Genomic DNA, 21,400 nt, shown 5'->3' with positions numbered 1-21,400 from the left:
ATTAAAATTATAGACTGATCATGTCTTTGTCAGTGGGCAAACGTACAAAATCAGCAGGGAATCAAATACTTTTTTCCCTCATTGTACCTGTCCATACGTCCCGCGATCAGACACTGATTAGTACTGCTTGGCATAGTGAAAACTGAGCAAGGGAGCACATGGAAGTGAGGGCATAAATACACAGGTGAACAGGTAGACACAGGTGACACCAATAGGATAATGATTAGTCCAGACTGTGAGTGAGGAGGTGCCTAAGGTTGTCGGAGGATGACACCTAGTGGGTCGCTCCAGAACTGCGACCCCCTCCTTTAACAATGAAAGTTAGGAAGGTGTACTTAATGTTTTGTACACTCAGTGTATAATGGTACATTGGTATGTGATGCTTTATGCTAGAAACAAGCTGTAAAATACCCAGGAAATACTTTTTTTTGCAGGGCGTAGCATATCATACAAAATGTATTACATTGCACACAATTGTGGACCATTTTCGGGGACCCGTTTTGGTTACCTGGAAGAGTAGCCAGCAGTTAAAGCTTACATTTTTCTGTGTTTGTAGGCCTACTCTGTCTGGGGTGGAAAGGTAGGCCTAACTTTTGAAAGTACCATGTTTACATTCATAATGACATCTCAGATTTAATTATTTGCAAACAGCGACAGTTTCGTTGCAAACAAAACACACTGATTTGGCATTGGAGAAATATGATAAGGTGAATGCATAGGCCTATTTCTCTGTCTATTCTTAGCATGTAATTTCGGTCATTTGTGTGGTATTAAAACATATTCTGCTCAAGGCCTCCAGTCATGTAACATGACATAGAATTGAAACACATGAAATGCGCTTATAAAAGGCTACTTAGTCTCTGACCCGCAAATACAATGATAGACTCATGCAATGCTTTTATTATAAAGGAGATATTTCTACCCTTAGTCTTGTCCATGGTGGTCTGCGAACCCACAACTTTTGGCCCGCATCCCTTTGTGCTATCCAAATAGTTAGGTTGCCATTGAATGCTTACGAGAAAAATAACAGTTTCCAGAACTGCATATCGGCTCTGTGCCCAGTTTCCCAAAAGCATCTTAAGGCTAAGTTCATCGTAAAATCTCTGAGCTTTTTCCCAAAACCATCGTCATTAACGTTGCACTTGAAAACGCTCTTAATCTCATTTCTGCCTCAGACCTCTCGTAGAACATCGTTAAATGCTTTTTTGCCCTCCCGTGTCACTTTATACACACTTTATGAGGGAGAGGGGGTGGGGAGGGTGTGGGCGTAAGACAAGTGCGCTGGTTGCCCCCGAAATGGTCAGTATTGTGAAATAATTATAATGCTGAGGTAAGATTTGAACGGAGAAAGCTGATCAGAGAGCAGCGCTGCTTTTCTTTTCGATCCTATCAATATCGACATATTATGCTCCAACGACGCACTTAGCGACCGTTCTCTCTGCGTGATGTTTTGGGAAACGCATGTAAAATCTTCGGCTGTTGTAGGAAAGACGCATTGTTAAAACACTCGTAAGCCTAAGTTCCATCGCTATCGGGAAACCGGGCCCTGGTCTAAAACTGCATATCGAAGGCCCTGGTCTGTCCTAGGAGTGGAGGGTGAACGGTAGGCATGTCCTCTGCTATCCACTTTATGTTTTAATTAATATTATTTTGGGTACAGGGGATGGTCACTTGTTTTTTTTTCAATCTTTCATGGAGGGTTTAGTACAAAATTCAAAAGGCACTCGCACGTCTGTGCTATCTTTTGTTGCAGGTGCAAGGTAACAGTTGAATAAGATGAGAAAAAATAAGAAACCCGCACACTGCTCTTGATAGTATCATTGCTCTTGATAGTATCACTGCTCTTGATAGTATCATTGCTCTTGATAGTATCACTGCTCTTGATAGTATCATTGCTCTTGATAGTATCACTGCTCTTGATAGTATCACTGCTCTTGATAGTATCATTGCTCTTGATAGTATCACTGCTCTTGATAGTATCACTGCTCTTGATAGTATCACTGCTCTTGATAGTATCATTGCTCTTGATAGTATCACTGCTCTTGATAGTATCACTGCTCTTGATAGTATCATTGCTCTTGATAGTATCACTGCTCTTGATAGTATCACTGTTCTAGATAGTATCACTACTCTTGATAGTATCACTGTAGCTCATCTTCCTTTTGGTGTCACCTCAGCTAGCTCAGCTGGTAGAGCACGGCGCTTGTAACGCCAAGGTAGTGGGTTCGATCCCCAGGACCACCGATACACAAAAATGTATGCACGCATGACTGTAAGTCGCTTTGGATAAAAGCGTCTGCTAAATGGCATATTATTATTATAGATAGTATCACTACTCTTGATAGTATCACTGTTCTAGATAGTATCACTGTTCTTGATAGTATCATTGCTCTTGATAGTATCACTGCTCTTGATAGTATCACTGCTCTTGATAGTATCACTGTTCTAAATAGTATCACTACTCTTGATAGTATCACTGTTCTAGATAGTATCACTGCTCTTGATAGTATCATTGCTCTTGATAGTATCACTGCTCTTGATAGTATCACTGCTCTTGATAGTATCACTGCTCTCGATAGTTTCACTGCTCTCGATAGTATCACTGCTCTCGATAGTATCACTGCTCTTGATAGTATCACTGCTCTTGATAGTATCACTGCTCTTGATAGTATCACTGCTCTCGATAGTGTCACAGCTCTCAATAGTATCACTGCTCTTGATAGTATCACTGCTCTTGATAGTGTCACTGCTCTTGATAGTATCACTGCTCTTGATAGTATCACTGCTCTCGATAGCATCACTGCTCTTGATAGTATCACTGCTCTTGATAGTATCACTGCTCTTTATTAAGCTTTACGTATCGACCTGAAGGCCTTTCTCAGAGCTTTTGTGTGTTTTATTTTTAAATTAGCACCCTTATGTAGACATAGCTCCACCCACATCCGTTCAATGCATCGAATGGGGTTGGAGTCGAGGGAAAATAAGTAAAGTGTTACCAAATATAACAATGTGCATTTTTTAAGTATTCTAATAAAGTGTGTACATAAAACGTATTAAACACGTCTGTAAAACCACAATGAGGACATCGACCCATCAGCGACTGGAGGGTTTAGTTGAAATATATATTTGCTGAATGGAGGGCCATCCCATTTTCATTTCAGATAGGTCTGATTTTCTCTAGGTACCCCTTATTATAAATAACCTACAGTACATGTTGACTGATTGAAATAAGTTATTTCCCAAGGACAGATTATAACTAGAAAAAACAATAACGCTAAACCATTCACTAATAATCAAAAAACGACTTTGTTGTATTTCTGCCTGAATTGCAGTTTCACCGGAAACGTTCTGATTTCCCCAAAGACTCGCCATGTCAAAAAACAAGGTTTCTTCAGAGAAGTAATCTTTTAGAATCTATATTCAGAAGTGACTGAGTCATTGGTTCTGGGAAAGACACACGGGACTACACTATTCTTATTTAACACCCGATAGGCCAACTCTTTTGTTGTGAGTGTCATCATTGGTGGAAACCGAGACATTGAAACATTTCTAAGCTCCTATAGCATCATACCCATCATTAATGGTAACATATAAAGGAGCACAGAGGGAGGGTTGTCAGGACCGTGAGAGGTGAGAGACTCAGTGAAAAGCTATGCTGCAACTAGCAGACCTCCTGGTGATCACTCTGGTGACAGTGACAGCTAAGGCTGTGGATCCTGTGTGCAGACTTTATGGAACAAAAGAACTGTCACAGTTCTCAAAGGAGGGAGACATCAATTTAGGAGGCATTTTTTCATTTCACCAAAACCCAGTCAGTGTGAATCCAACTCTGCAGGTCAACCCAGGAATTATCACATGTGAAGGGTAAGAAATTGTTGAAAAATAGTTTAGTGTGAATCATAATGCTTATGTCTCTGTTCACATGTACAAACATGTATGGTCACAGGTGAGTATATTATGGTCACAGGTGTGTATATTATGGTCACAGGTGTGTATATTATGGTCACAGGTGAGTAAGAAAAATCATATTCAAAAAGTGTTGAAAACCGTCTGTCTCCGGCTGGGATTTCACTGACTAAATGCTTTATACGTCTGTCTCTGGCTTGGATTTCACTGACTAAAACTGAAGTGACAGCACTAGATCTCCTCTCTGCAGGCTGGACCCAGGTGAGCTCCAGTATGCCCAGACCATGATCTTTGCCATAGAGGAGATCAATAACAGTTCTGAGCTGCTGCCAGGCCTGTCTCTGGGCTACAGGATCTTTGACTCGTGCCCCAGCATCCCCCTGTCTGTTCGGGCGTCCCTGGCTCTGATGAACGGACACGAGGAGGAGTCACAGAGCTGCACCAAGCCCTCCACCGTGCACGCTGTCATAGGGGAGACCACCTCCACCTCCACTATAGCCATGGCACTCACCATGGGGCCCTTCCACATACCTGTGGTGAGTCAGGGAGTGTATGGGTGTGTGTGTATGTACTGAAAGAGAAAGGCAGAGATGATACTATGTGAAAACACTGCCTCGCCTAAGTACTGCTTTTAGAGAATGGCAACGTTGGAGCAGTGTGTAAGAAACGTCTGTCTTCTGTCTTCCAGCTCAGTCATTCGGCCACCTGTGCTTGTCTGAGTAACAGAAGGCAATACCCTTCGTTCTTCAGAACCATCCCCAGTGACTTCTATCAGAGTAGAGCCCTGGCGAAGCTGGTCAAACACTTTGGCTGGACCTGGGTGGGGGCCATCAGAACCAACAGTGACTATGGTAACAATGGCATGGCCACCTTCCTGAAAGCAGCGTCCAGTGAAGGGGTGTGTGTAGAGTACTCAGTGGCAATCTACAGGACCGACCCCAGAGAGTGGTTCCTAAAGGTGGTGGACATCATTAAACAGTCCACCTCCAAGGTGATCGTGGCGTTTGCAGACGGCACAGACCTGGACATCCTCATCAAAGAGCTGTACCTGCAGAACGTGACGGGGCTGCAGTGGGTGGGTAGCGAGGGTTGGATCACCTACCGTTACATCGCCTCCCACGTCAACTACGCCGTGGTCCAAGGGGCGGTGGGCTTCGCCGTGCCCAACGCGGTCATCCCCGGCCTGGGGGAGTTCTTGGCCAACAGGCGACCCTCCACCCAGCTGGGGGACAGGGGGCTGGTGGAGTTATGGGAGAGTGTGTTCAGCTGCAGCATGACTCCTGACTCACAGGGCTCCCCAGTCAGAGCCTGCACAGGGAGGGAGTCCCTGAGAGACAGTGGCTCCCGCTACACGGATGTGTCAGACGCTAGTCTGCTCAACAACATCTACAAAGCTGTGTATGCTGTGGCTCACGCTCTACACCTGCTCACTTCCTGTCAGAGTGGACAGGGGCCTTTTCAAAATAACACGTGTCCAGACATGGATAAAATAGAGCCTTGGCAGGTAAAGTACCTCTGTGGCTTTTTACCAAGCCAACAGATAACACCTGTAGCCTGTGACAGCAGGTCGGGGGGGGAGAAAGCAACCCACGTCTATTTATTTTCTTCCTCCAGGTGTTGCACTACCTGACCCAGGTGAACTTCACCACTAAGCATGGGGAGAGGGTGTTCTTTGATGAGCAGGGGGATCCATCGGCACGCTACGCCCTGGTCAACTGGCAGATGGATAACACAGGGTACATCTTGTTCGAGACCATCGGCTACTATGACGACTCACAGCCAGAGGGAAAGAAGTTTGAGATGAAGGAGGGTGTGAGTGCCGTCTGGGCAGGCAATCAGCCTGAGGTAAGGACCTGTTAGGGAGAGCCCTCCTTCAATCATTCAACACAAGTGTGACTGTGTTCCTTTAAGCCAAGTCTTTTTTACAGTGAGAGTTTTGTATTAAAGTATACTGTATACTTGTGTGTGACTAAATATGAGTGATCCCTTGGGGTAAAGTGTGGCTGTGTGTTCCAGGTACCCAGGTCTATCTGCAGTGAGAGCTGTCTGCCAGGGACCCGCAGGGCCTTCGTTAAGGGGAAACCTGTCTGTTGCTTTGACTGCATCGAATGTGCAGACGGGGAGTTCAGCAACACCACAAGTGAGACCTCGGGACTCGTAGCCTTTACTCTAGCCTTCATCATGTTCATGTTGGGAAGAATCTCAGCCAGCACTTTACTGGTCTATCTAAAGATGTACTCGCTGTACATAATCAAACTGTTTATGTTTTCAGATGCAGTGACATGTACAACATGCCCCCCTGAGTACAAGTCAAACGAAGAGAGGAATAACTGTAATTTGAAAGGCATTGAATACCTCACCTTCAGGGAACTCATGGGTATAATGTTGGTGGCATTCTCTGTGTTTGGTGGGTGTCTGACAATGACAATAGCGCTGATATTCTTCCACTACAGAAAGACTCCCATCGTCAGGGCCAACAACTCTGAGCTGAGCTTCCTGCTGCTCTTCTCCTTGACTCTGTGTTTTCTGTGTTCTCTTACTTTCATTGGCCGGCCCTCTGAGTGGTCCTGTATGCTGCGCCACACAGCGTTTGGGATCACCTTCGTCCTCTGCATCTCTTGTGTTCTGGGGAAAACAATAGTGGTGTTGATGGCCTTCAGGGCAGCACTTCCAGGCAGTAATGTCATGAAATGGTTTGGGCCTCCACAGCAGAGACTCAGTGTTCTGGCTTTCACTCTCATACAGGTCCTGATCTGTGTTCTTTGGTTAACAGTCTCCCCTCCTTTTCCCTACAAGAATATGAAGACCTATAAGGAAAAGATCATTCTAGAGTGTGATGTGGGTTCAGCCATTGGTTTCTGGGCTGTGTTGGGGTATATAGGACTCCTGGCTCTCTTGTGCTTTGTGCTGGCTTTTCTGGCTCGAAAGCTGCCTGATAACTTCAATGAGGCCAAATTCATCACCTTCAGCATGCTCATATTCTGTGCAGTCTGGATCACCTTTATCCCAGCTTATGTCAGCTCTCCTGGGAAGTTCACTGTAGCTGTGGAGATCTTTGCCATTCTGGCCTCTAGTTATGGAATGCTATTTTGTATATTTCTCCCGAAATGCTACATCATTTTATGTAAACCAGAGAAAAACACAAAAAAACATTTGATGGGTAACATGTCATCAAAAGCACTTTGACTTCGTTGCAACACCTATCGAATATACTTTACATTACTGACTTGAAAATGTTTCGATGTTAGATGATATTGTTTATACAGTCTTTGTCTAATATAATGTTTTTAGATAATATGACATATTGTAAGTTTCATCTCGTATCTTTATATCCTAATCTGTGCGATATTCAATAAATTGTGGCCGATAATGGTTTCTCTGCTAATTTCTCAAAGATCTCTTCTCAACTGTGATGAATAACCATGGAAACTCAGTGGAACTAATAATATATTGACATCACATCTGCAAGGTCTATTAAAAGGTAAAATCACAACCCCAGTTCAATAAACTTATCATGTTGCCTATTTTAAGGGGTCCTTATTACATGTGTAATTACATTGTAACAAGTGGTGTAGTTAATTATTGGAACTTATAGTTACACTGTATTAACAACATGTGACTGATGGTAACTGCAATCTGTAAATACAGAGGTGTAACAACAAATGCTTGTTACTGTGCTTGTTACAAATGGGCAAGTTTCCACTAAATTCACCAATGTAGCGTTTGGTTTCTTCTCAGCTGAATCTGATTCAGTAATAATTGTCACAGGGTTGTGATCTCTTGTGGACAGATGCGCTGGGTGTCAGAGGTTAAAGGTTAAAGGTTGGAGGATCAGTAGGCTCTAATTAGCTACCCGTGAATGTGCACTCTTCAAAAATCTCCATTCAATGTTGTTGCTAGCACTTTTGATAACTTTTGGTTGAGTTTACAAAAACAGATCAGATACAGGTCAACGTCACTGACTGGGGTCCACCGTATGGATGTCATCCCAGATTATAATATTTGTACTTGTAATTATTGTGTACCCATTATGACAACCTGGACCTCCTTGCCATCCAAGTCAGAGGATAAACCCACTAGCACACCACATAGTACATGTAATATCAGCGTAAGTAGAACGTAATTAATAGGTGTTACACAGGATTGACCTAGTTAAAATGAAGTGTATTTCTATGTAATTAATTATTACTCAATACCAAGTGAAAATACCTACAAAAGATGAGCTTCTACTTTAGTCAACTTTATTGAAACATGTAAAAAATTACATTTCTTATGAAATAATAAGGACTTTTAATTCGATTAAACAAAGATATTGTCAATAATCAAAAACATAAATCTGTAGCCTACAGTATGGTGAATAGCCTCGATCAGTGGTTCCTCAAACTGTGGGTTGATACCCACTTTTGGGTCGCGGCATGGGTCCAGGTGGGTCGCGGGATGATTATTTTATATATATATATATATTTTTTAATTGATTTTAGGAATGGAAAAACACCTTCAGTGTAAACTTAAATGACAAAAATACAAATAAATAGTATGTAGAACAGATAATGGACCTACACTACCCAGTCAAATGTTTTAGAACACCTACTCATTCAAGGGTTTTTCTTTATATTTGACTATTTTCTACATTGTAGAATAATAGTGAAGACATCAAAACTATGAAATGACACATATGGAATCATGTAGTAACCCAAAAAGTTTTAAACAAATCAAAATATATTTTATATTAGAGATTTTTCAAATTGCCTTGATGACAGCTTTACACACTCTTGGCATTCTCTCAACCAGCTTCATGAGGTAGTCACCTGGAATGCATTTCAATTAACAGGTGTGCCTTCTTAAAAGTTAAGTTGTGGAATTTCTTTCCATCTTAATGCGTTTGAGCCAATCAGTTGTGTTGTGACAAGGAATACAGAAGATAGCCCTATTTGGTAAAAGACCAAGTCCATATTATGGAAAGAACAGCTCAAATAAGCAAAGAGAAATGACAGTCCATCATTACTTTAAGACAATGAAGGTCAGTCAATATGGAAAATGTAAAAAACTTTGAAAGTTTCTTCAAGTGCAGTCGCAAAAACCATCAAGTGCTATGACAAACTGGCTTTACTGCTTTTATTTTTTACTTATCTATTGTTTACTTAACACTTATTTTTCTTAAAAGTGCATTGTTGGTTGAGGGCTTGTAAGTAGGCATTTCACTGTAAGGTCTACACCTGTTGTATTCGGCGCATGTGACAAATACAATTTTATTTTATTTTATTTGTTGAGGACCGCCACAGGAATGGAGCTACCTCTGCTGCAGAGGATAAGTTCGTTAGAGTTACCAGCCTCAGAAATTGCAGCCCAAATAAATGCTTCACAGAGTTCAAGTAACAGACACATCTCAACATCAACTGTTCAGAGGAGACTGTGTGAATCAGGCCTTCATTACACTTCATGGTAGAATTGCTGTAAAGAAACCACTACTAAAGGACACCAATAAGAAGAAGAGACTTGCTTGGGCCAAGAAACACGAGCAATAAACATTAGACCGGTGGAAATGTGTCCTTTGGTCTGGAGTCCAAATTTGAGATGTTTTATTCCAACCGTTGTGTCTTTATGAGACGTGATGTGGGTGAACGGATGATCTCCACATGTGTAGTTCCCACCGTAAAGCATGGAGGAGGAGGTGTTATGGTGTGGGGGTGCTTTGCTGGTGACACTGGTGACATCTGTGATTTATTTAGAATTCAAGGCACACTTAACCAGCATGGCTACCACAAAAGTCTGCAGCATTACGCCATCCCATCTGGTTTGGGCTTTGTGGGGCTATCATTTGTTTTTAAACAGGACAATGACCCAACACACCTCCAGGCTGTGTAAGGGCTATTTTACCAAGAAGGAGAGTGATGGAGTGCTGCATCAGATGACCTGGCCTCCACAATCCCCCGACCTCAACCAAATTGAGATTGTTTGGAATGAGTCGGACCGCAGAGTGAAGGAAAAGCAGCCAACAAGTGCTCAGCATGTGTGGGAACTCCTTCAAGACTGTTGGAAAAGCATTCCAGGTGAAGCTGGTTGAGAGAATGCCAAGAGTGTGCAAAGCTGTCATCAAGGCACAGGGTGGCTATATGAAGAATCTCAAATGTAAAATATATTGTCATTTTTTTTACACTTTTTTGGTTACTACATTACTCCATATGTGTTATTTCATAGTTTTGATGCCTTCACTATTATTCTACAATGTAGAAAATAGTAAAAAATAAAGAAAAACCTTGAATGAGTAGGTGTTCTTAAACTTTTGACCTGTAGTGTACAGTACAAATGAGATGAAAGGGTTAGAAATGCTTACAGCTCCAACCTGTTTTGGTTCTGTAAGTGGCACTTTGAGCTCTTTTCAACGGAAGGGTCCCAGCTTCTTATGGGCCCTAGGAAAACCAAACAATATTACCCAAGTGCTAGCGCTTTTCTCTGGGTTGAGGGATAACTTTTTAGGGGAGGGACTAGAATATGAGTTGGCCTACTGTAGGCCTATGTTATAATTGAACTGAATAAAATAGAAAGGATATTTTTCCCATTACAGAGTGAGTGCGCATATTAAGTGGCTATGTTAAGCGTAAAAGTGATTATTATTACAGCATTGAGTTATTTGGCAACTTTAGTTGTGAATGATACAAACCTTAGAATGTGTTAGAAATCAAAACATATATGGGCTGCGTGGTGTGGGCTGTTGATGATTTTGATGAAAAATCTTCCTTTACTCAGGCAAAAAGTGATCATATTTTCACCCATCAGACTATTCTCAATTTAATCTTGTTTTTACTGATATGTAGAATTAGCTTAGATTTAGAATGGCCCATTTATTTTTTTATTTTATTTTTTTTAGTCATTTAGCAGACGCTCTTATCCAGAGCGACTTACAGGAGCAATTAGGGTTAAGTGCCTTGCTCAAGGGCACATCGACAGATTTTTCACCTAGTCGGCTCTGGGATTAGAACCAGCAACCTTTCAGTTACTGGCACAACGCTCTTAATGGTGGGCAGGAACAGGGGAAAAAATACATGTCATCTGCATGTACTCAGATAGCCTTGTGAACGGAGGCTGCACGCTTTCCCACCGGTCCGTTTTGTCTACTTGGGTTTTACAGGGAGCATGTGCTTCATATGAGCAACTGAGAAATACAGTGGGGATAACAAGTATTTGATACACTGCTGATTTTGCAGGTTTTCCTACTTACAAAGCATGTAGAGGTCTGTAATTTTTATCATAGGTACACTTCAACTGTGAGAGACGGAATCTAAAACAAAAATCCAGAAAATCACATTGTATGATTTTTAAGTAATTAATATGCATTTTATTGCATGACATAAGTATTTGATCACCTACCAACCAGTAAGAATTCCGGCTCTCACAGACCTGTTAGTTTTTCTTTAAGAAGCCCTCCTCTCCACTCATTACCTGTATTAACTGCACCTGTTTGAACTCGTTACCTGTGTAAAAGACACCTGTCCACACACTCAATCAAACAGACTCCAACCTCTCCACAATGGCCAAGACCAGAGAGCTGTGTAAGGACATCAGAGATAAAATTGTAGACCTGCACAAGGCTGGGATGGGCTACAGGACAATAGGCAAGCAGCTTGGTGAGAAGGCAACAACTGTTGGCGCAATTATTAGAAAATGGAAGAAGTTCAAGATGACGGTCAATCACCCTCGGTCTGGGGCTCCATGCAAGATCTCACCTCGTGGGGCATCAATGATCATGAGGAAGGTGAGGGATCAGCCCAGAACTACACGGCAGGACCTGGTCAATGACCTGAAGAGAGCTGGGACCACAGTCTCAAAGAAAACCATTAGTAACACACTACGCCGTCATGGATTGAAATCTTGAAGCGCACGCAAGGTCCCCCTGCTCAAGCCAGCGCATGTCCAGGCCTGTCTGAAGTTTGACAATGACCATCTGGATGATCCAGAGGAGGAATGGGAGAAGGTCATGTGGTCTGATGAGACAAAAATAGAGCTTTTTGGTCTAAACTTCACTCACCGTGTTTGGAGGAAAAAGAAGAATGAGTACAACCCCAAGAACACCATCCCAACCGTGAAGCATGGAGGTGGAAACATCATTCTTTGGGGATGCTTTTCTGCAAAGGGGACAGGACGACTGCACCGTATTGAGGGGAGGATGGATGGGGCCATGTATCACGAGATCTTGGCCAACAACCTCCTTCCCTCAGTAAGAGCATTGAAGATGGGTCGTGGCTGGGTCTTCCAGCATGACAACGACCCGAAACACACAGCCAGGGCAACTAAGGAGTGGCTCCGTAAGAAGCATTTCAAGGTCCTGGAGTGATCTAGCCAGTCTCCAGACCTGAATCCAATAGAAAATCTTTGGAGGGAGCTGAAAGTCCGTATTGCCCAGCGACAGCCCCGAAACCTGAAGGATCTGGAGAAGGTCTGTATGGAGGAGTGGGCCAAAATCCCTTCTGCAGTGTGTGCAAACCTGGTCAAGACCTACAGGAAACGTATGATCTCTGTAATTGCAAACAAAGGTTTCTGTACCAAATATTAAGTTCTGCTTTTCTGATGTATCAAATAATTATGTCATGCAATAAAATGCAAATTAATTACTTAAAAATCATACAATGTGATTTTCTGGATTTTTGTTTTAGATTCCGTCTCTCACAGTTGAAGTGTACCTATGATAAAAATTACAGACCTCTACATGCTTTGTAAGTAGGAAAACCTGCAAAATCGGCAGTGTATCAAATACTTGTTCTCCCCACTGTAAATATAGGAACACTTATTTCACTCACCGCATCAACCACTGTTTGAGGAGCATGCTCTCGCTGCCCTGACAGGTGATATTCCACCTAAACTCTGTATGCCATGGGCTCTCCAACCTTGTTCCTGCATCTACCCAGTGGTTAATTTGGGAAATCTGTTCCGGAACTTCAATGTTTTTTGCAATGAAACATACAGTGCCTTGCAAAAGTATTCATCCCCCTTGGCGTTTTTCCTATTTTGTTGCATTACAACCTGTAATTTAAAATGATTTTTATTTGGATTTCATGTAATGGAGATACACAAAATAGTCCAAATTGGTGAAGTGAAATGAAAAAAAGAACTTGTTTCAAAAAATTCTAAAAACTAAATAACGGAAAAGTGGTGCGTGTATATGTATTCACCCCATTTGCTATGAAGCCCCTAAATAAGATCTGGTGCAACCAATTACCTTCAGAAGTCGCATAATTAGTTAAATAATGGTCCTCTGTAGCTCAGCTGGTGGAGCACAGCGCTTGTAATGCCATGGTAGTGGGTTTGATCCCCGGGACCACCCATACACAAAAAAATTATATGCACGCATGACTGTAAGTCGCTTTGGATAAAAGCATCTGCTAAATGGCATATTATCATTAAATTAAAAATAATGTCCACCTGTGTGCAATCTAAGTGTCACATGATCTCAGTATACAGTGGGGGAAAAAAGTATTTAGTCAGCCACCAATTGTGCAAGTTCTCCTACTTAAAAAGATGAGAGAGGCCTGTAATTTTCATCATAGGTACACATCAACTATGACAGACAAAATGAGAAAAAAAAATCCAGAAAATCACATTGTAGGATTTTTAATGAATTTATTTGCAAATTATGGTGGAAAATAAGTATTTGGTCAATAACAAAAGTTTCTCAATACTTTGTTATATACCCTTTGTTGGCAATGACACAGGTCAAACGTTTTCTGTAAGTCTTCACAAGGTTTTCACACACTGTTGCTGGTATTTTGGCCCATTCCTCCATGCAGATCTCCTCTAGAGCAGTGATGTTTTGGGGCTGTCGCTGGGCAACACAGACTTTCAACTCCCTCCAAAGATTTTTTATGGGGTTGAGATCTGGAGACTGGCTAGGCCACTCCAGGACCTTGAAATGCTTCTTACGAAGCCACTCCTTCTTTGCCCGGGCGGTGTGTTTGGGATCATTGTCATGCTGAAAGACCCAGCCACGTTTCATCTTCAATGCCCTTGCTGATGGAAGGAGGTTTTCACTCAAAATCTCACGATACATGGCCCCATTCATTCTTTCCTTTACACGGATCAGTCGTCCTGGTCCCTTTGCAGAAAAACAGCCCCAAAGCATGATGTTTCCACCCCCATGCTTCACAGTAGGTATGGTGTTCTTTGGATGCAACTCAGCATTCTTTGTCCTCCAAACACGACGAGTTGAGTTTTTACCAAAAAGTTATATTTTGGTTTCATCTGACCATATGACATTCTCCCAATCCTCTTCTGGATCATCCAAATGCACTCTAGCAAACTTCAGACGGGCCTGGACATGTACTGGCTTAAGCAGGGGGACACGTCTGGCACTGCAGGATTTGAGTCCCTGGCGGCGTAGTGTGTTACTGATGGTAGGCTTTGTTACTTTGGTCCCAGCTCTCTGCAGGTCATTCACTAGGTCCCCCTGTGTGGTTCTGGGATTTTTGCTCACCGTTCTTGTGATAGTTTTGACTCCACGGGGTGAGATCTTGCGTGGAGCCCCAGATCGAGGGAGATTATCAGTGGTCTTGTATGTCTTCCATTTCCTAATAATTGCTCCCACAGTTGATTTCTTCAAACCAAGCTGCTTACCTATTGCAGATTCAGTCTTCCCAGCCTGGTGCAGGTCTACAATTTTGTTTCTGGTGTCCTTTGGTCTTGGCCATAGTGGAGTTTGGAGTGTGACTGTTTGAGGTTGTGGACAGGTGTCTTTTATACTGATAACAAGTTCAAACAGGTGCCATTAATACAGGTAACGAGTGGAGGACAGAGGAGCCTCTTAAAGAAGAAGTTACAGGTCTGTGAGAGCCAGAAATCTTGCTTGTTTGTAGGTGACCAAATACTTATTTTCCACCATAATTTGCAAATAAATTCATAAAAAATCCTACAATGTGATTTTCTGGATTTTTTTTCTCTCAATTTGTCTATCATAGTTGACGTGTACCTATGATGAAAATTACAGGCCTCTCTCATCTTTTTAAGTGGGAGAACTTGCACAATTGGTGGCTGACTAAATACTTTTTTCCCCCACTGTATATACACCTGTTCTGAAATGCCCCAGAGTCTGCAACACCACTAAGCAAGTGGCACCACCAAGCAAGCGGCACCTTGAAGACCAAGGAGCTCTCCAAACAGGTCAGGGACAAAGTTGTGGAGAAGTACAGATCAGGGTTGGGTTATAAAAAAATATCAAAAACTTTGAACATTCCACGGAGCGCCATTAAATCCATTTATAAAAATAGGAAATAATATGGCACCACAACAAACCTGCCAAGAGAGGGCCGCCCACCTAAACTCACGGATCACGCAAGGAGGGCATTAATCAGAGAGGCAACAAAGATAACCCTGAAGGAGCTGCAAAGCTCCACAGCGGAGATTGGAGTATCTGTCCATAGGAACACTTTAAGCCTTACACTCCACAGAGCTGGGATTTACGGAAGAGTGGCCAGAAAAAAGCCATTGCTTAAAGAAAAAAATAAGCAAACACGTTTGGTGTTTGCCAAACGCATGTGGGAGACTGCCCAAACATATGGCAGAAGGTACTCTGGTCAGATGAGACTAAAATTGAGCTTTTTGGCCATCAAGGAAAACGCTATGTCTGGTGCAAACCCAACACCTCTCATTACCCTGAGAACACCATCCCCACAGTGAAGCATGGTGGTGGCAGCATCATGCTGTGGGGATGTTTTTCATCAGCAGGGACTGGGAAACTGGTCAGAATTGAAGGAATGATGGATGGCGCTAAATACAGGGAAATTCTTGAGGGAAACCTGTTTCAGTCTTCCAGAGATTTGAGACTGGGATGGAGGTTCACCTTCCAGCAGGACAATGACCCTAAGCATACTGCTAAAGCAACACTAGAGTGGTTTAAGGGGAAACATTTACATGTCTTGGAATGGCCTAGTCAAAGCCCAGACCTCAATCCAATTGAGAATCTGTGGTATGACTGTACACCAGCCGAACCCATCCAACTTGAAGGAGCTGGAGCAGTTTTGCCTTGAAGAATGGGCAAAAATCCCAGTGGCTAGATGTGCCAAGCTTATAGAGACATACCCCAAGAGACTTGCAGCTGTACTTGCTGTAAAAGGTGGCTCTACAAAGTATTGAATTATTTATTGTTTGTTTCACAAATAAATATTTTGCATCTTCAAAGTGGTAGGCATGTTGTGTGAATCAAATGATACAAACCCCCTAAAAATCAATTTTAATTCCAGGTTGAAAGGCAACAAAACAGGAACAATGCCAAGGGGGGGTGAATACTTTCGCAAGACACTGTGAAAAAAAAGCAACACAAAGCTGGTTACAATTTCAATTTCATCGTCCTAAAAAGCCAGTTCAAATATTACAACAAATATTATGGTTAAACTCAAATATACTGATTGATGAAAAACCATTCTTTATGGATAAAATTATTATTATCTTTGCTAATGATATTATCAATAGGAATGGTGAAGTTATGTCACACATGCAGCTATCAAAAATGTATGGGAATATTTGCTCTATCCAATGTTAGAACCAACTGATTGCAGAATTACTGCAGAAATGTAGGAGGCGAATCAAAATGGGATGTAACTTGGAAAATGTTTGTCTGCCCTAAAGACCAAAACTGGCTAAAAAACAAAACTGGCTGAAAAAAATATACCAGTTTCATTTGAGGATTAAAATGTTGACAGTTCCGCAATACAAGTTGCAAAATAGCTGGGAAGAGATTTTCAGTGTTCCGATTCCATGACACAAAAAACAAAGCTCGATTGAAAACTTGAAATATTATACAAAATTCTGGCCACCAACAGAATATTGTATACAGTATATGAGGCACACAACCATCTCAGCTCTGCAGTTTTTGCTGCAAAGACACAGAATCGTTAGAACATTTATTCTGGTATTGCCCCATGTAGCTTGTTTCTGGTCACAGGTTCAGGAATGGCTGACAAATCACAACATTCATTTAAAACTAACCCTACAAATAGCACCCCAGCCAACAGGGGAAGTCCTGAGAACATTTGGTGATGTTCCCATTAGGTCCCTTAAGGGTTTTGGCGCAATGTTATCCCACTGACATTCTGAGAACGTTATAAGAACATTGCGTGATGGTCCCAAGGGAACGTTCTCTGGGGGACCTTTGTCTTGTTCCCATGACGACCATGTCAGGACCTTGGTCCCCTGGATGTTTTGTCTAGTTCCTGATTGGTCCCGGGGATGGAAATTGAAATAATTACAAATATATTGTTTTATGTACTGTATGTGTTAAAATTGTCAACAAAATAAATACATATGGGAAAGCATTACAGATATTTGAAATATATCATTTTTATTTCGAGATGCCAGAAGCCTAAAGGTATCTATCCACTGCTTGCTCATATTAGCAGCATAACCCAGTCTCTGTCAGTATCCCACCTCCCTCTCTCATCCTGCACCCATGGGACATACAGAATAAACACTGGAACCACGTCCCACTCATTGAAAGGGATTGTATGGGCAGTCCCAGTGTCTTAAGGGGCACTCTCACCTCTATAAAGAGAGAAACCACTCAGTCTGCCCTGTCAGACACAGCTGCCCTGCTGAAGGCTGGCGTGGCACTGAGAACAGAGGTGGTTCTGCTGCTGCTGGTGGTGGGGGTGAGCGGTATATCCAGCCCCAGCCCCAGCCTGCTCTCTGCTGGGCCAACCCGCTCTGCCGAGAGGGACATCAACATTGGGGCAGTGTTCTCCCTACATAGGAATGCCTTCTTCAAGGCCCATTCCTTCCCCTCCAGACCAGAGAAAACCCCCTGTATCAGGTATGTGTTGAAAACAACTGTCTGTAGGTACTTTCCACTGTTGTGGAATATTTCTCAAGATATATGTTTTTGTCTCTTAGCAGTGGAATTAGGCACACGGCTGAATAACACTATTGTAGATGATCTGTGTGTTTATCTTTCAACCAAAAAATATACAAATTGATTATTCTATTACACTAAACACAATACTCAAATCATCAGTTTTAGTTCAAATGCTGGCATATCTGATTCCTGGCTTCAACTCTCTGTCCAGTTTCAACCCACGTTCCAGTTTGCCCAGACCCTGATGTTTTCCCTGGAGGAGATCAACAACAGCAGTGATCTGCTGTCAGGGCTGTCTCTGGGTTACCAGGTCTTTGACTCCTGTTGCTCTGCCACTCTGGCCATCCGCTCAGCCCTGGCCCTGATTAACAGCCCTGGGCCTGAGCACATCCTGGGTGACCCCTCCTCCTGCTCCAGACCTCCAGCCGTGTTGGGCATCGTAAGGGAGTCAGGCTCCACACCCACCATCGGAATATCATCCCTGGTCGGACCATTCAGCATCCCCGTGGTGAGACACCTTCAGGTTTTGGCTCTTTAGAGGTAGTATACTCAATGTCAGCTATGTATGAAACCTCAATTTAAATCTTCCCTTTCCTTCCACACAGATGAGCCTTTTTTGCCACCTGTGCTTGTCTGAGTAATAGAAAAAAGATCCCCAGAGTAGATCCCTGGCAATGCTGGTCGAACACTTTGTCTGGACCTGGGTGGGAGTGCTGAAAAGCAACAATGGTTATGGAAACAACGGCATGGCCACCTACATGGAGACAGAGTGGAAGGAGGCCATGTCCCACACAGACCCCGAAGAGAGGCCCCTGGAGGCGGTCAGGGTGATGTGGAGGGCCACAGCCAAGGGTGGTGGTACTGTTCCTGCGCTTGGGGGACATCATCTCCCTGCTGAATGAGCTGGCCCTGGAGGGAGACCCAGGGCTGCAGTGGGTGGGCAGCGAGTCCTGGATCACAGCCAGACTGCTGGTCGGAGAACGAGGCCTACAGCTTCCTGAGGGGGGGGTGGTGGGCTTTGCCATCTGGAGGGGTTCCTAGACAGGGTGCACCCCTCCCAGGCACTAGACAACACCCTGCTCAGGGAGTTCTGGGGGACTGTGTTCCAGTGCTCCTTCGAGGGTGGCGGCGAAGAGGGCAGCAGCACGCTGTGCACAGGAACAGAGAGCTTAGCAGAGCTGAAGAACCAATACACTGATGTGTCAGAACTGAGAACATCCAAGTGTATACGCCATCGCACATTATCTACACAACCTACTGACACAAAGCATATCCTATGAATCACCCCACTCACTCTCTCTCTCTCTCTCTCTCTCTCTCTCGCTCTCTCTCTCTCTCTCTCTCTCTCTCTCTCTCTCTCTCTCTCTCTCTCTCTCTCTCTCTCTCTCTCTCTCTCTCTCTCTCTCTCCCTCTCCATGTTGTTAAGCAGGTGCTATAGTACCTGAAGGATGTAAGGTTTAGAGTGAAGGCTGGAGAGAAGATTTGGTTTGATGCTAATGGGGATGCGGTGGCGTGCTACGACCTGGTGAACTGGCAGCAGGAGGAGGATGGTACCCTGCAGTTCCATGCAGTGGGGTTGTATGACGCCTCGATGCCCCCTGAACAGCGCTTTACCATCAACCAGGGAAAACTGGTCTTGGCAGGGGGCCATATTGACTATGTTGCAAAAGCATAACACATGCAAACCTCAAAACACTGCAAATGTAAAACATGCATTCTATAATGTACCTGTTTTACACAATCACATACCCTACCTCACGAATACCCCTCATTCACTATGATGAAAAAATATGAATTGTATTTTTCATATCACTTCACCAAGTAGTGACATAAAAAATTGTTGTGAAAATGTATCAATTGTTAGCACAATTATTTATATAAAATACACCAATATTCACACGTGTTGTATTTCTCTGCAGGCGCCCGTGTCAGTGTGCAGTGAGAGCTGTCCCCCAGGCACTCGTAAGGCTGCACAGAAAGGAAAGCCTGTCTGCTGTTATGACTGTATCCCGTGTGCAGAGGGAGAGATCAGCAACGCTACAGGTGATGCACAAACACACAGCACAGATTAGTAACATCACAGGTACTACATGATGCATTTAGGCCGACCCACAATACCCTTCAAGCTCTATCACTGCACAATGAGACCAATAGATATCAAAGAACACATGACACAGTGGTCTGATTCATGGAATGAATGATGATGTTCTGAAATCTCCTTGAAGATTCTAACGGCTGCTATCGTTTGTGACTTGGAGTATTGGTCAAATGAGAACAGGGACCGCTGTGTGTTGAAACCGGTTGAATGCCTCTCCCATGAAGAAGTCATGGGCATAGTTCTGGTATTTTTGTCCTTACTGGGGTGCTGTGTTACTATTCTAATAGCTGTTGTGTTGTTTTCGTCAGGGCCAACAACTCTGAGCTGAGCTTCCTGCTGCTCTTCTCCTTGACTCTGTGTTTTCTGTGTTCTCTTACTTTCATTGGCCGGCCCTCTGAGTGGTCCTGTATGCTGCGCCACACAGCGTTTGGGATCACCTTCGTCCTCTGCATCTCTTGTGTTCTGGGGAAAACAATAGTGGTGTTGATGGCCTTCAGGGCTACAATTCCAGACAGTAATGTCATGAAATGGTTTGGGCCTCCACAGCAGAGATTGACTCTGGTGTCCTTCACGTTTGTCCAGGCTTTGATATGCACTCTGTGGTTGGTCCTGTCCCCTCCCTTCCCTGTTAAAAACCTCACTACCTACAAGGAAAAGATCATTCTAGAGTGTGATGTGGGTTCAGCCATTGGTTTCTGGGCTGTGTTGGGGTATATAGGACTCCTGGCTCTCTTGTGCTTTGTGCTGGCTTTTCTGGCTCGAAAGCTGCCTGATAACTTCAATGAGGCCAGATTCATCACCTTCAGCATGCTCATATTCTGTGCAGTCTGGATCACCTTTATCCCAGCTTATGTCAGCTCTCCTGGGAAGTTCACTGTAGCTGTGGAGATATTTGCTATTCTGGCTTCTTGTTATGGTTTACCTTTCTGCATATTTGCTCTTAAATGTTTCATGATATTACTGAGGCCAGAGCAAAACACCAAGAAACACATGATGGGGAAGAGATCCAATGATATATACGATATCAAAGAAACAGATGACGGGGAAGATATCAAATGATATACTGTAGCTCAGTTGGTAGAGCATGGCGCTTGCAACGCCAGGGTTGTGGGTTCGTTTCCCACGGGGGGCCAGTATGAAAATGTATGCACTCACTAACTGTAAGTCGCTCTGGATAAGAGCGTCTGCTAAATGACTTAAATGTAAAAATGTAAAATTATATTAAAGAAACAGATGATGGGGAAGATATCCAATGTAATATACGATATTAAAGAAACAGATGTTGGGAAAAGTGTCATCCAAAGCCCTTTACGATGAATACTAACCATTGGCCTATTCAAAGTCATTCTATAATAGATACAGACACAGAAACATAATTTCAAAGTCAGTCATGGGTTAACTCCATCCTCAGGCTCAATTGCTACCGCATATATAGTCTGGAAACTGCAACAAAGTGGGACTTGAAAGGGAAGGGTTCAAATCGAGGAGGGAGAGACAGAGCCTGCTACAGCTGTATTCAAAATAAATGATCTATCACAGCGATCATATTATTTTTGGGAAGC

General features: G+C 43.2%; 2 pseudogenes; both read left to right on the top strand.

Moving 5' to 3' along the window:
* Positions 1-3,652: 3,652 nt before the first annotated feature.
* Positions 3,653-7,125, top strand: LOC121568299 (annotated as a pseudogene).
* A 1,196-nt stretch (positions 7,126-8,321) lies between these two features.
* LOC121568477 lies at positions 8,322-20,897 on the top strand (annotated as a pseudogene).
* Positions 20,898-21,400: the final 503 nt, after the last annotated feature.

Source organism: Coregonus clupeaformis, chromosome 6 (genome assembly GCF_020615455.1).
Source record: "Coregonus clupeaformis isolate EN_2021a chromosome 6, ASM2061545v1, whole genome shotgun sequence".
In the NCBI taxonomy this organism is placed as follows: domain Eukaryota; kingdom Metazoa; phylum Chordata; class Actinopteri; order Salmoniformes; family Salmonidae; genus Coregonus; species Coregonus clupeaformis.
Note: the sequence above shows the minus strand (reverse complement) of the source record. Positions and strands in the feature narration are given on the sequence as shown.